This window comes from Antechinus flavipes, chromosome 6 (genome assembly GCF_016432865.1).
Source record: "Antechinus flavipes isolate AdamAnt ecotype Samford, QLD, Australia chromosome 6, AdamAnt_v2, whole genome shotgun sequence".
NCBI classification, from domain to species: domain Eukaryota; kingdom Metazoa; phylum Chordata; class Mammalia; order Dasyuromorphia; family Dasyuridae; genus Antechinus; species Antechinus flavipes.
In genome coordinates, this window is record NC_067403.1 from 211,842,204 (window position 1) to 211,858,051 (window position 15,848).

Here is a 15,848-nt window from a genome sequence, read left to right on the forward strand (position 1 = left end):
GGTAAGAAATAAAGACTGTCCTTTATATACTATACATTCATTATCTTAAGAGTTTGTATCCTATATACCCACCTAGCCACAAGCATTTTCAGAAATTTACCAGAGCATATTCTGGATGTTGGCATCTTTCAAAGATTCTAAGAGAAAACCCAATCCATGGGAACCCCAATCTTGCAGGGTACTGGGTCATTGGCAATACACACACACACACACACACACACACACACACACACACACACACACACATATATATAGGAGTATAGTGAAAAAAACCTAAAATACCGATCTGGGAATCAGGAGATTCAGATTGTAGTCCCAATTCTGCTACTAATTATCTCCACCTTTCTTGTTCCTGGATTTGTCTCCTCCAACACAGTTTGTCTCCTCACATACAATAATAGGGTAGAACTAAATAGCAACAATAACAACAAACAATAATATTAATAGTAGAATTTCATAATCCCTTAAAATTCTACTATTGATATTATTGTTTATTGTTATTGCTTATAAATGGTAAAGTTTGTAAAATGATTTACATGCAACATCTCCTTTGCTCCTCACAACACCTCTCTGGGTTAAGTAGAGAAAAGAAAGGTCTTGGCCATTCCCTCAGGCCCCTCCTATGTTGGACAGTCTCTGATTCTCTGAATAACCAGTGCCTGGGGGTGTGCTGTAAGAGCCTAATTATCAACTTAAAACATCTGGCTACAGCCTCTGGATTCTTGGCTGTTTCTGTGAGGAGGAGGAGGAGATGGCGTGGATTCAGCATGTTTACAGAGTTGTTTCTGAGACACTGCCTAATTGCTTTCTGCTTATGCTGAAGGAAACAAAGGAGAACCTTGTGGCTTAAGATCACCAAGTAAAGAAGATTTCCAGGGATCCACTGCATAGAAAGGGGGAATCCATGAAACCTCTTGAGGAGATTCTGACAACAGGTGGGAACTGTCCATGGTTATGACCATATGTAGACTGCAGAAGGGAAAGTGGAAATCTGTGAGGGGTTTTGGGTGAATATTTATTTTGCTAGTAAACAGAGCTTAGCAATGGCTCATGAATTTAGGAAAGCTGGGCACTCTTTTCCAGCAGCAGGCCAAGAATAAAGTTGGAATTATTTTGAGAATTGGAGGAGGGAGGAGAAATGGGCATTATTAATGAAGCAGAAAGGAATTTAGAACTAGTCTGAGGACTGGAAGAGACGGGTGTGTAGTGTGAGAGAGAAGGGGGGAAGGAAAGGAGAGAAGGAGAGAAAGAAAGAATAGATAGATGAGGTATCTTTCTGAAGGCAGCAAATAGCTACTACATGGCAGGGCCAAGCCTAGAGGCTCATTAGATGAGAAGAAGCAGTTAGCCTAGGAAACCATGCCAGCTATGGCTAAATGGGGGACAGGCATTTAGTATTTAATTCCAAGGCTCTGGAATATGGCAATTCTATGTTCTTTATTTTGTCTCTCCCATCCTCCTTCAGATACAAATAAAGAGGTTTGCTGCTGCTGGTTTTCTTTTTAACCCAATCTCAAAGAAGATTCAACCTGGAAGCAAAGGATCTGGGTTCAAAGTGTACAATGCTGTCACTACCTGACCTAGACTTTCATCCCAAGCAAATCACTTCACTTTTATGGGCCTCAGTTTATTTACAAAAATAAAGGTATTGAACTAGATGGACTCTAATGTCTTTTCTAAATCAAAAGCTATGGTCAAAGAGGAAGACAGAGGATATCCAGTTTTGGAATCAGTATGAGAATGGAAAAAGTATAGGATGATTCAGGAGGGGACTTTTTGGGGAGGAAGACCAAATTGATTATAGGCAGAAAAAAGAGAAAATGTCAAGTGAGTCTGGCCTTGGTATTATAAGAGCTGATCCCTTTCCTTCCTACAGTCTGCTTCCTCAAAGTTAAGTCCAGGGGATTTTAGGTCATCATGCAAGTAGAAGAAGCTCTGAAACTTAGCACCTGCATGCCCTTAGGCAAGTCATACAGTAGCTCTGGGACCCACTTTATCCTTCTGTAAAATAAATGGGTTGGAGTAAAGGACCTCCGAGATCCCTTTTGGCTTTAAATCTATGCTCTATGCCATATAATCTTAAGGCAGAAAAATCCTCCTCCTTCATGGTGCTGTTGGTGACCAATCTGCAAACACTTCATGTAAGCAGGTAGGTACCAGAGGTCAAGGGCAGCTGTTGTTGGGGAGAAAGAATTTGATGGAAGGGAAGCTTTGTCCAACCCTTTTTATCCCGAAGGTGCACAATACAGTTTAAGGAGTATTGGGTGATGGATCACTCGTGTCAGGAAAACGCAGTTTTAAATACCATCTCTGCATCCTCTTATTTATAAAAGCCCATAAAAACAACATATGACTAGACTTAATTGTACCCAGTGATTTCCTTCAAACCCAAGCTGTTTTTCAGCAAGGCTCTGATGCCTAAGTGCATCCTACTGCAGCCCAATAGAGGCATTTAGTTATTTTGATTATGTAGTTTAAATTAATGTCATAAAACCAGGCAAGCCACAGAATGAACAGAGACAATCTCAAACAGCTTCATATAGTGAGAACGTTAACTTCATTTCACTGTAGAGAAACCACCAAACTGCCCCCATGTCCTAAGGCATCTACTGTAGAAGTGCTTCTCCAAGGCTCCCAGTCATAACAGATAACTTAATATGGATAGTAAACAACAATTAGCTAGTGCTTGAGCAAAATCCAATTAATCAGTCTTTCTTTCCTGAAGCAGGGAGCTGTGTTCCCTTCTTCAAGAAAGGCTGACCCTCCAGCTTCAGGAAATATTTGCAATGAATGCACAAATTAAGGGACAAGTTTGAGAGTGATGATGTTGTGAGTCTAGTAGCCAGGATCTTCATCTGGAAGGGACTTGAGGTCATTTAGTCCAGCACATTTTTACAGATCTGGAAGCAGCCCCGGAGAGGTTGACTTGCTTAAGATCACACAAGTAGAAGAGCCTATTTAAAACTAGCATCTGTGACTCTAAATTTTGTATTGTTTTTCATGGTACTGAGGGGATAAGGTCCTGCACTAGGGTGAAGATAAGTGTCAGAGGAGAGAAAGGGAGTATTCAAGAGATGTTGCAAATCCATAGAGCTTGGCAAGAGCTTGGCTATGAGGAGGAGAAGGAGGCGGAAAGAGATTATGAAGAATCCAGGATTACTTCTAGGTTGGGAGCCTCAGAAATGGAGGATAGAGTTGCCTCTACAATAATAGGGAAGGAAGGAGGAAAGAAGGTTTTGGGAAAATATAAGGAGTTCTGTATTGATCATTTTAAGTTTAAAATGTCTACTAGAAATCCAGTTTGAGATGTCTGGATTTGTTGGAGAATCATTGGACATAAGGGAAATGAAAGCAACTTAGTAATTAGTATAACATTGTGCCTAGACAAGTGATGGTATCAGCATTAGAATTCTCTTCTCAGGTTGTTGGACTTAGTTTGGACCTAGTCCATCCCCACCAATCCTTTTCCCAAATGAAGTAGTTCTGGGTTTGGACTCATCTACTATGCACTGAGTCCCCAAAAGTTGCTGATTCAGGTTCTGATATCCCAGCCCATCTTCAGAGGCAGTTCCATCAAACTCACCACCCCAAAGGTAGATTGTGCAACCTATAGATGCTAATAATAGTTTGCATTTTATGACAATTTAAGATTTGTACTTCCCTTTCTATAAATGATCCTCACAACAACTCAGGGAGGCACATAGTAAAAGAATTATTCCTCATGTGGAGAAACAGAAGTTCAGAAAGCTTAATTTGTCTTCACTGTCACCAAAGCTGGACTCATGGATGCTCCCAAGAAGATGAAAGTAGGATAGAGTGAAGACTGGGTAGAAAAGGGCTCTGTGGGCCAGTTTGGATATTATGAACTATTTGGAATTAGTCCTGAACTCTGGAATCATCAACGTATACGAGAATCCCTTCCTCATGCAGCTCTCCCTGTTTTGTTGACTTTCAGGCCGAAGTTATTCCTTTTGAATGCATTATCTTTTACTCTCACTTCTAGGCTCCCGTATCTTACTGGGGAATGTTTTGTTGACCTGTTCCATTTCAGGTCCCCACTACCAAACCTCACATAAATGATTTCTCCATTTGTAAAACATCACACCACTCTTCTGTACATGACCTCCATTTTCTTTTTTGATCAAATCTTGCTTCATTTCTTATGGATTCTCATTCTAAAAAATAAAGTTCTTGAGAGTAGAAACATTTTTATTTAGGATCCAAAGCCTAATACAGTGGCAAATATACACAGAGGGTACTTAATACATGTTTGTGGATTGATTAATTCATTTGCAAAATCCCGACAACCATTGTACCATGTTTTTCCCGTGGGGCTTCAGTTTCCAGTCTTGTCCTTCCATTTCTTTATTGGCAGACATACTGACTTTCTACTTTACTGAGATGTCTGAGACAGTATAGTGCAATAGACAAAGTCCTTTATTTGGTATTGTATGATTTGGATTCAACTCCTGTGTGATATAGTACAAGTCACTTGACCTTTCTAGACCTCCATTTCTTTACTTGTAAAATGATAGGACTGGATTAACTCTAAATTTATAATCTAATGAGTCTATCAGGTTACAAATTTCCTATCTCCCTTTCTATATTCTAATAATTTGTATCTTCAAACTCAGTTCCTTATATTCTTCTTAGTGGTGAAATGGTGCCTCTTAGAACAAGACTCCACCTTCTCCAGGTGTTCTTGATTCCATTTTCTCTTATATTTTCTGGGATCTTGTTTGGTTCTTTCTCTCTTTCCCCTTTCTGCTTTATATTCCTTTCTTCCTTCTCTGATGACTTCTTCCCTTATGCCTTCAAACATGTAAGGATCTCCCCAATTTTAAAACAACAACTTCTCTTTTTTCTATGATCTTCTCAAGCAATCCCCCTCTATTTCTCTTTTCCTTTCTTCTTCACTGTTCCCTCTAAAATTCCACACAATTATCCACCTATAGAAATTATTCTCTCAATCAAAAAGTCAATCCAATGGTAATTTTTTTGCCATCTTTCCCTTAATAAAACAAAGCAAAAAAAAAACAAAAAAACAAAAACAAACAAACAAATAACAACAACAACAAAAAAACCAAAAAACACAAAACAATCCTTTTCAGCATTTGAAATTTTTGACCAGTCCCTCTGTGAAATTCTCCATTTCTCTGGTTTCCATGGCATTCTATAGCTTGGCTGGCCTCTTGCCTTTTTTGCCATTTCTCTTTGTATTTCCTAAGATCATAGATCTAGGGAAAGGACTTAAGCCACCTGTCCAACTCACTCATTTTATGGTTATTATTATTGTTAATAGTAATAATAGCATTGACATAGCAATTATGGGCTGTAAAACTTCTAATATCATCTCATAACATATTTGGGAGGCAGGTGATATTATTAACCTTTATAGTTTAGATAAGTAAACTGAGGCAAACAGAGATTAATCAGCTTGCTCAAGGTCACTGTGATGGAATTTTAAGCTATATCATTGAACTCTATACTATTTTTTGGTGCCATATCATGCTTTCTTCCCCTCTCTGCCTCCTTAAAGTAGATAGCTTCCTAGATTTTTTATTCATGGTTCTCTTGGAGATTGGAATTTTTTTCTTTTTGCATTATCAACCACTCCCATTTTCTAGTTATTTACCTTCATATGGATGACACATAGATGCATACACACATACATATATATTTACATATTCACATATGTATGTATTCACATCCCTCTTAATCCCAGTCTTTCATTTGAACTCCACTTTTACATGAAGTCCCTATCTCCATTCTCTTGCCTCTACCATCTATCTTACGTGCTACTAAGAATAGTTTAGTTTGAGATGAACAAACACCAAATGAAATGTGCTTTTCAATATACACAATAGACCTGAAAAAGAGAATTGTACATGAAACTTCAGATCTCCATTATGCAACAATTAATTTTCTTTTAAGATATATAATAAATGTACTCCATTCATTTTAAATTGGTGGTGATTCTTTTTGGCCTTCTTTTGTGTGAATTAAAACAAAAACAAAGCTGTGACTTAATGACGCTCTTTTCTTTTTTACTTTTATCTTTTAGTATCCTCCATTAAGCCTTGAAAAATTCATGTAATCAAGTAATACAAATTCCTCCGTTCAAAATATCCGAAATATTCTACATTTTGCATTCATCATCTATTTGCCATGAGTTGGATAGTATGATTCTCCTCACAGACTATATATTATTATTGCTAAACTAATCTTCATAGCACACAGTTCTGACCACATCATCTCATTTACCAGAAAATTCTTCAAAATTTTCTAGCTAGAGAATAATCTTCAAACTCTTAGCAATTTGGAACTATGCCCAAAAGGCTATCAATCTGGCCTACCTTTTGATCTAGCAGTGTCATTACTGGGGCTATATCCCAAAGAGATCATAACAAAGGGAAAAGGACCCACATATGCAAAAATGTTTGTGGCAGCCCTCTTTCTAGTGGCAAGGAACTGGAAACTGAGTGGATGCCCATCAATTGGAAAATGGCTGAATAAATTATGGTATATGAATGCCATGGAATATTATTTTTCTATAAAAACGACCAGCAGGTTGACTTCAGAAAAGCCTGTAAGACTTACATAAACTGATGCTAATTGAAGTGAGTAGAACTAGAAGAACATTGTACACTGTAACAAGATTACGTGATGATCAGCTGTGATGGACTTGGCTCTTTTCAAAAATAAGGTAATTCAAGCAATTCCAATAGATTTGTGTTGGAAAGAGCCATTCACATTCAGAGAGAGAACTATAAAAAATGAATTTGGATCAAAGCATAGTATTTTCACCTTGTTGTTGTTGTTTGTTTGCTTGTTTCTTTCTTTCTCATATTTTTCCCCTTTTGATCTGATTTTTCTTTTGCAACATGATAAATATGGAAATATTTTTAAAAGAATTGCACATTTTTAACCTATATTAGATTGCTTACTGTCTAGGGGAGGGGTAAAGAGGAGGAAGGGAGAAAAATTTGGAAAAAAGCTTTGCAAAGGTAATGTTGAAAACTATCTTTGCATGTATTTGCAAAAATAAAAAGTGATTATTAAAAAAATATAACTTCAAACTCCTTACCCTGATATTTAAAGTCCTCTGGGATCTTGTCCCTTTGTTTTCCTGTCTTTAACATGATTAATTTCCTATATTCTTTTTCTGCTATTGCCAGTCTATTTCAAGAATATTTACTCTTTAGCTAAGGATGTTCTTAGAAAAGAATAAAGATAGGGGAAACTTCAGAGTTATTCTCTCAGATAATCAATCAGTAGATATTTTTAAAATTAAAGTATACTATGTGATATGAATATTCAAAATATGGTTTGGTCTTTATACGCTGGTAACACCTCATAATCTGACGAACTCAGGCCATTCTACTATTCCTTCCTGTCATTCACAGATTCTCATAATAGCCCTGTGAAACTGGTAATGTAAATAACATCATCACTATCATATGGATGAAGAAGATGAAGTTCATGGAAGTTAAATTACTTGGCCAAGTTAACACAATCAGAGAGTGTGAGAGCTGAGACTTGAACCAAGGTCTCTGATCCAAATCCAGGGCTCTTTCTGATACATCAGAATTTCCTCTTCAACTTAAACTCTCTTTCAAAAGAGGCAAAAAGTTTTTGGGGAAGGAAACATATCTTGTATTTATTTATGCTCTTTCCCCTTTACTATATTTAGTACAGATCACATTACTGGAAAGAATAAAGATTGGTAAGATGCTGATGAAAACACTTCTAACCCGCTTATCATGGAAGTTGGAGGCCCACAATATTACACGTTATACATATTTTCTATCTTTTTTCAATGTATCAATTAGTTGTGCTGACATTTTTTCCTTAACTTAAAAAAATTGTTAAATGGAATGGTTCTCTTGGAGGGAGAGGGAAAGGGACACATAAGATAATTAAGTTGATGTAAAAACAGAAAATATCAATATTTATTTTAAAATACAATACTGGGTAGAGTAGGTTTTTAGTGAATATTGACTGAGTTATTGATCAAGTGATGACTTCACTAGCTTTCTACTTTGATGTGGGACTTGAATGTAGGTATCCCTACCATTCCTATCTCCAGTTCTCTTGGATGCATTTGAAATTTATTTGAAATTGCAAAAACCTTCATAGACTTAGAGATTTAAAGCTGGAAAGGACCTTAAATGTCATGTAGTCCAATCCCTTTATTTTGCAGATGAGGAATTCATAGAGAGGTTAGGTCACTTGCCTAGGGGATTTCCAGTTCTCTGCACTGAGCTACAGTCTCCCTGCTCACTTTCCCATCTATACCAAGAAAAAAAAAACCTGCAATATTATTTCCCAAGCTGCGATTGGTCCCATTGGAAGTGTCCTTTGGACGATATTACTTCTGGGAAAAATAATGCTTATTCTTGGAATGACTCCATAGGGGGTCTGAATATTTGGGACAGCCCCAAGGCAGACTTTAAAAGATTTTCCAGTTTGGAAGGGTTTCTTCCTAGCTCTCAAGAGATGGCAGAGAATGGGTTTTCTGGATGAATTCCAAGGAAATGGAGAGGAAAGGTCCAGGTGAACTGTCTTGAAGCTTTTTATGTTTTGGAAAATTTTTTTTAAGACTTTTCTCCAAGGATTTAGGATTTGCTGAAGTAGTAGTCTTTCCTATTGGAAACTCAGTGAGCTAAGTGTGAGAAAGGAGAGGTTAGGAGTATCATTGATGCAAGCAAACTGGTCCATTACATAAAGGGGACTCTGGATCCCCTCTCAGACCCCAAAGGTTGATTTTAGGCTGTATATACTTTGCAAGAGTGACTTTGGAGATGCTATTTGTACAGATTATCTGTTTATTTACTCCTTTTTTTTTTTTTTTTTGGTTGAATGTGAAAAGCAATGTGGACCACTGGATGTATAACCCAGCCTTGGAATCAAAAAGACCTGGATTAAAATGTTGACTCTCATATAGCCTAGTGGTGTGACTTCACTATACCTCCCAGGCTCCTCAGGAAACTCTCTAAAGCTACAAATTACAGATGAGTTACTCTTCTGTTTTATCTGAGAGGATTTCCATAATGGGAATTCTGGAGGGGCCTGGACCCCTTCCAAAAATCTGTAAATTGTAATCGCATGTTTGTTTTGGTTTATTGTGCCTTTGCTCATGCACACATACACATATACTTCCCTCCACACTTAGTAGGTACTTAATAATGCTTGTTGAATTATTTTAAATGATCTGATGAAGGAAAAGCAGCAACCACTGTTTAATCCAAACTTTCTGTCTCTTCCAGCAGTATTCTGCACACAGTAGGTATTTAACAAGTGTTTATTTCATGATTGTTGAATGAGTGGGCCCAAAGGAACCATACAGAAATATCCTACAGTCAAATAAGGCTTCTCTACTACAATCTGAAAGCTATTTGCATCAGATAAATGGGCCTAGCTATTTGTTCTGAATATCTGGAGCCCTCTCTGGTGGGTTAAGTCTCTTTCAATTGCATTGAGACACATTCTTCTTACCAATGAATTCTGAAAAATTCAATCAAATCAGCTGCTATTCTCAAGCTGATCCCCTGGACTGGGCTTAATTTATGCTTTGCTTTATGAAGATGAACCACTTATTCATTTAAAGTGTTTCCTTTTTTATCTCCTTAATCAGTGGCTGTTCCTTTCATGTTACTATGGCTTAATCTAATCAGAAACAAATCCTACATGATGTTAAGCAGCTCGTTTGCATGTCATTACCAAGTCCAAATTGTCCCTCTAGAAGAGAGGCACAAATAGCTAATGTGGTCTTTATGTTGACCTGAGCACTTCACCTGTAAACCCCAAATTGTTGAACAAATGAATTGCACACAGGGATCTTCCCCAAATTCAGGAGACCTGGTTTTGTCAATCCTCAGAGGTCTCCAGAAAAGACATGAAGATAGTAGTTTCTTGGGACCACGAAAAGGAAAAGATCTACAATAAGCACTGTTAATATAGATGATATATGTTAACATCAGAGAAAAAGGATGTGGGTGGGAGCTAACTTCCACATAGAAACTAAGCTTCAGATGCTTAGTGCTGGAGGAAAAATAGTAGACCAGCCTGGCAGAGCTGAAGGGTCCCTTGAGACCACTTACTCCAATTTTCCTTATTTTATAAAAGCAAATGCTAAAAACCATACTGGATTGGGAGCTGGTAGAAGAGGCAGGTCCAGAACCCATTTTATAAAAGAAGATGCTAAAAACCATTCTGGGGTGGGAACTGATTGCAGAGATAGATTTAGAACCCATTTTATAAAAGATACAAAAAACCATGGTGGGGTAGGAGCAGGAAAGGCAGGTCTAAAACCAATTTTATAAAAGAAGATGCTAAAAACCATGGTGGAGTGGGAGCTAGTAGCACAGCAGGTCTAGAACCATGAATGCTGACCCCCAGTTTAGAGCTCTTTTTTTTTTTTTGCCACATCTTATTCCCTTCTTGGGGACTTGGATGCTTCTAAGAGGGGATACTACACAAATGTAATCCTATATATTCAGAATAGCTCAAATTTATTAGTTATTTACCTTGAAGTGATCAGGCTGAATCTATAAATTGAACTGTTATAATTATTGACGCCTTAGAAAACTTACTCTAAGGGGTTAGAAGAGTTATAATTGCTATACTATTATTATTGTTCAGTCATTTCAGTCATGTCTATTTGGCGATTTCTTGGCAGAGATACTGGAGTGCTTTGTCATTTCCTTCTCCAGCTCATTTTCCAGAAGAGGAACCGAGGCAGAGTTAAGTGCCTTCCTCAGAATCACAGCTAGTAAGTGTCTGAAGCCAGATTGAACTTTAGGCTTGGTACTCTATCCTCTATACCACCTACCTACCCAGTTGCTATACTAGCCTGTTTAAAATGTTTAGATTAGAAAAGCTGGAGTATTGTATCCTTTGAAGTCTTCTGTCCCTTGTATACATGTCATGATGATATTTTCACTTGAGTGAAATCATTATTTCATCCATAAAGATCCTCCCCCATGGATACAAATCCTAATTTTCAAGCCTTAGAATACTGATTTCATAAATTGTAGCAGTTAGAAAAGTCATCATTCTGGTGAATTGGTACTAAGAGTTGGAATCTAGCCATCCTGGAACTCGGATAAGAGATGCAAAATCTGCCATTAATACTCAGCGACATTACAAAACTTAAACTTCCATCAGTACTGAGCTCAAGGTCAGCTCCACGCCACATTCAGCCTGGAAGCACTATGATCACCATTGACAAAAGCCATCTCTAAGTTCCTCTGCCTCCCCAGAGGCAGCTAAGTGACTTGGGCTTGAGCTAGGTGAATGAGCAATGGGCTTGGACTTCAGAAGATCAGAGTTCTAATCTAGCTTCATATATTACCTGTGATCCTGGTCAAGTCTGAGTTTCCTCAACTATAAAACTGGGATCATAATATCACTTACCTCCTAGGGTTGTCACGAAGATCAAATATTTATAAAACACTTAATATAGTGCCTGGTAGGTTCTTAAATGTTTGGTCATTCTCCTTTCTTTTCCTCTCACTTTAAATGAACTTGTCCATAATAAAACATAAAATCTCCACAAAGATAATGATTCCTTTAAATTAGGGGTTCATAAGCTTTGTGCCATGACTTCCTTTGATTGTGTGGTAAAGCCTATGGACTTTGATTTAAAAAACAACAACATATTTCCATGTTTGTCATGTTGTGCAAGAAAAAATCATATTAAAAGAAAAAACCCATGAGAAAGAAAAACAAAGCAAGAAAAAAAAGGTGAAAATATAATGCTTCAATCCATACTCAGTCTCCATAGTTCTTTGGATTTTGATTTTTAAATGCATCAAATAAAATATATAGGATTAAAAAAAGGAAACCAATTAAACTGATATAGAGTTGTCAAATCAGATAAACAAGGTCAAATAAAATAAAATTTATTATAAAAAAAAAAAAAAAAAGATAAACAAGGTCATGAACCCCAGGTTCAAAAACACTGATTGAAATAACGAAATCACCTGCTATAATTTGGTCTTTGGGGAATCTAATTGAAGGCACTGTTTTCATCTTTAGAAAGTTAAAAGCTGCTTCATATATGTATTAAAGACCTTCAAGAGTCATTTTATTTTTTAAAAAGTTTCCATAAACTGAACTCTCCTGCCAACTTATTTTAGCACAAAACTTTTGACTTACATGAGACTATTCAGGAAATACATAAAGGAGAGGGCCCAGTAGAATCATGTTTTTGTGATGAACATTATATTATGTAACATCCAAGGCTATTTTCTGGGAACTCCTTCATTTCAAAATTAACTTTATATAGAAGAGGGGTTAACATTTTTGGATTGTGTGTGAAGGTAGGATACTCCAGACCTCTAATATCACTGGTCTAGGGATACACTCCTTTGGATTCCCCCCACTAATATATAAATTCAAAGGCTCTGTTATTTATTCTTTGAAAACTGCTAGGGGCAAAGATGGTAAATGACTTTTCTAAGGTTACACAGCTAGTATGTATCAGAAGCAGAATCTGATCCTACATCTTCCCCAAATCACCTCCTCATTGCTGCTGTTAGGGTGTCTCTCATACTTTCTGTAACAAAATATTATGTTGAAGTCATGTATATGTATAATAATAAAATGTGTATATGTAATAATACATGTATATGCACAAATATGTACATGTAATAATATATGTATAATAATAAAAAGTAATATTTTGAAGTCATATATATGTGTAATAAAAAATATGTATATGTAATAATATATGTATATGTATAAAATATGTATATGTAATAATATATGTATAATAATAAAAAGCAATATTTTGAAGTCATGTATATATATAATAATAAAATATCTATATGTAATAATATGTGTATAATAATAAAAAGTAATATTTTGAAGTCATGTATATGTATAATAATAAAATATCTATATGTAATAATATGTGTATATGTAATAATATATGTATAATAATAAAAAGTAATATTTTGAAGTCATGTATATGTATAATAATAAAATATCTATATGTAATAATATATGTATAAAATATGTATATGTAATAACATCAGCATAATAATTAAAAAGTAATATTTTGAAGTCATGTATAAATAAAATATAGGTGAGTGGGGACAATTAGTAGAGAGAGCCCCGCTCCTGGAGTTAGGAGGATCTGAGTTCAAATGTGACTCAGATACTTATTAGCTGAGTGATCCTGGGAAAGGCACGCAATCTTTATTTAACTTAATCCACCAGAGAAGGAAATGGCAGACCACTCCAGTATCATTGCCAAGAAAATGCCATGAACAGAGTCACAGAGTCACAAAGAATCAGCTGTGACTGAATGACAAGGTTAATTGAATTATAGTTGGAATATATTTGAAGAACTAACCACCTAAGTAAACTTTTTATAAGGTCCCTTTAGTATTAACTAATCACTACTCCTTCCTTCCCTGATAACTTGATGAATTCTACTTAATGTATTTGATGCTTTCTTAAAGTAGTGAAACATTAGGACATAAAAATTAAAAAAAAACCCACAACAAAATAAAGCATAGGGACCTTCCAACCAATAAGATAGGGAAGAATCACATCCATGCTTAGGAAGCAGATTAAGCCATCTTTTGAATTGGCCTTTGTCTGTCTGGCCATTCCTTCCTGAGCAGCAGAAATGCTCTGGGAACCGTTGTCAGTGGCTGAGAGCCTTCCCAGACCTTGGCTGACTGCAGCCGGGAAGCAGGGAGGCCCTGGGGCTATGGGAAATAGATGTGGTCAGCTGTAAACAATATCCAAGCCTGCACAGCAGCTGTTAGTCACAGCCTGGAAAGCAGTTTGGCTCCCTCTATTTAAACCAACACTAGGGAGTCCTCTGGTTCCAGGGATCCAGACCAGCCCTATCTTCACTTCCTATCATTTTAGCTAAGCCTGGGGATAGAAGAATTGCAAAAATAGAGCTCTGCTTTCAAGTTCCTAACAATCAAAGGGGAAAGGGCAAGCAAGGAATTATGTGCAAACAAGTTTGATATGGAGAAAATCCAATTTAATCCAGGGAAAGCTGCTAGGAAAAAGGGGGACCAGGACAATCTTGTAGAAAGTGGGGTTTTAGCTGAAACTTGAAGAAAAGCCTGATCTCAAGAAGAGACCTACCTCTAGTGGTCAGCTCAACCTTGCTCTTGTCTGTGAACGTTATTTTTCCTTCTGAAGCAACATCTCAGACCACATTTTAGGGAACAGGCCAACAGGTATCATGGATGGGTATTGGGTTTTGATATGGAGAAACCTGAATTTAATTCCTGTTTCAGACTCTTACCCAGTCATTGACAGTGAACAAATCACTTTATCTCCCTGTCCCTCAGTTTCTCCATCTGTAAAATGAGGGATAGGGTTGAACTCAATGGCCTCTAAATTCCTGTTCAGATCTAAATCAATGGTTTTATGGAGAAATCTCAACCCGGGAATCTCCAGGAAAGTATTTGTCCTTAAAAGCACTTGCTGGTGGGTTTGTGGCTATCAGTGGGCATCAGGAAGGAACCGAGGCTGGTGCAGGCTGGCCAGCTTAGAGTAGATGTGGAGTGAATGAGCCCCAGAGGAGGCTGGCTAGGTCCCTCATTGAGAAATGGCTCTGGTGCTTACAGCATCACACCAGGAGCGTCAGACTGCCTGGCAAGTAGGCAGTATATTCTCCAAGCCCAGGGCTTGGAGCTAATGCAAACCAGCAGGAGGGTTTAGTTTATGGAAACCCTTTTTTCCCTTCTTCTTCTTAAATTTGAGAATCTTAATGGGCATTAGCACATACCACCCACCTCCAACTTTTTCTTAAAAATGGAAATTACACCTTTTCTATGACTCTCCAAAGGTTCCCTAACTGCCTCTTGAATCCTACCTCCCAGAACCTTGCTTTTCCCAACACCCTCCTACCTCAGATAAAAGTAGTCTGGGTAAAATGGTCCATGGGTTCTCTCTTTCTCTCTCTCTTCTACCACCAGCCATTTTTTGCTAATTGCTTCATTATGTACTTTTAAAATTGCTTTGTTCTTTAGGGATTAATTTAGCACTTATCTCCACTCACCGTAAAAGTTTTACAATGTATTGTTAAACTGCATATGGGCAGTGCCTGTTTGTAATTGCAAAAAGTCACTCCCAGGCTGGTGTTACTAAGAGATAATGTGCTTCCAGGATGACTGACGGGTACCCCCCCCCACCTCTTTCTTCAATTGTTTTCAGAAGCATCATCCCTTGTGCTAATTGGTCCCCAAGTCCCTGGGATGCCAGATTCCCCTCTGTACAAAAAGCAAGGACCACAAACCATCTTTCCCCTTCAAAGACCAGAGCACATCCCCCTTGCAGGACCCTGGTTATGTGGCTCCTCCCTGGGGAACAGGGATCAGCAGTATCTCCCCCTGGGGCATCAGCCTTGGCCCTAGAGAGGTCTACCTTGAAGCAGGGAGCAAACCGGGCTGGGGAGGGGGTACCGGTGCCTCGATAGAGCTGGCAAGTTCCTTTCTCAGAATAGGTTGCTCTTCTGAGCCTGCTATGCATTGCAGAACATGTAAATAGACTTAATGAGGGTAGAAGTTTTCTGAGGGAGGAAAACCCCATGCTTATCTGACGCTGACAAAGCTACTATGTTCTAGCTTCTGGAATATGGTCAATTTGGATCCGAGTATCTGGACTTGAGTCCTCGATCTGCCATTCATGATGGGTATAACTTTAAGCAAATCATTTAATTACTTTGAACCTCAGTATCCTCATATTTAAAATGAGGTCATGGGACTAGCTTGCCTCTGAGGTCCCCTCCGATTGTGTCTTTGATCCTATGATTCTTCAATGAATCTGTGAATCCAGAGGCAGATTTCACTGCTATAGAGACAAGCTTC

The 15,848-nt window shown here is 37.6% G+C and overlaps 1 protein-coding gene across 1 annotated transcript in view; it reads right to left on the reverse strand.

The window, feature by feature from the left end:
* Positions 1-15,848, reverse strand: part of GALNT18 (polypeptide N-acetylgalactosaminyltransferase 18) — a 449,516-nt gene that overhangs the window by 92,792 nt on the left and 340,876 nt on the right. The window lies entirely within an intron of this gene.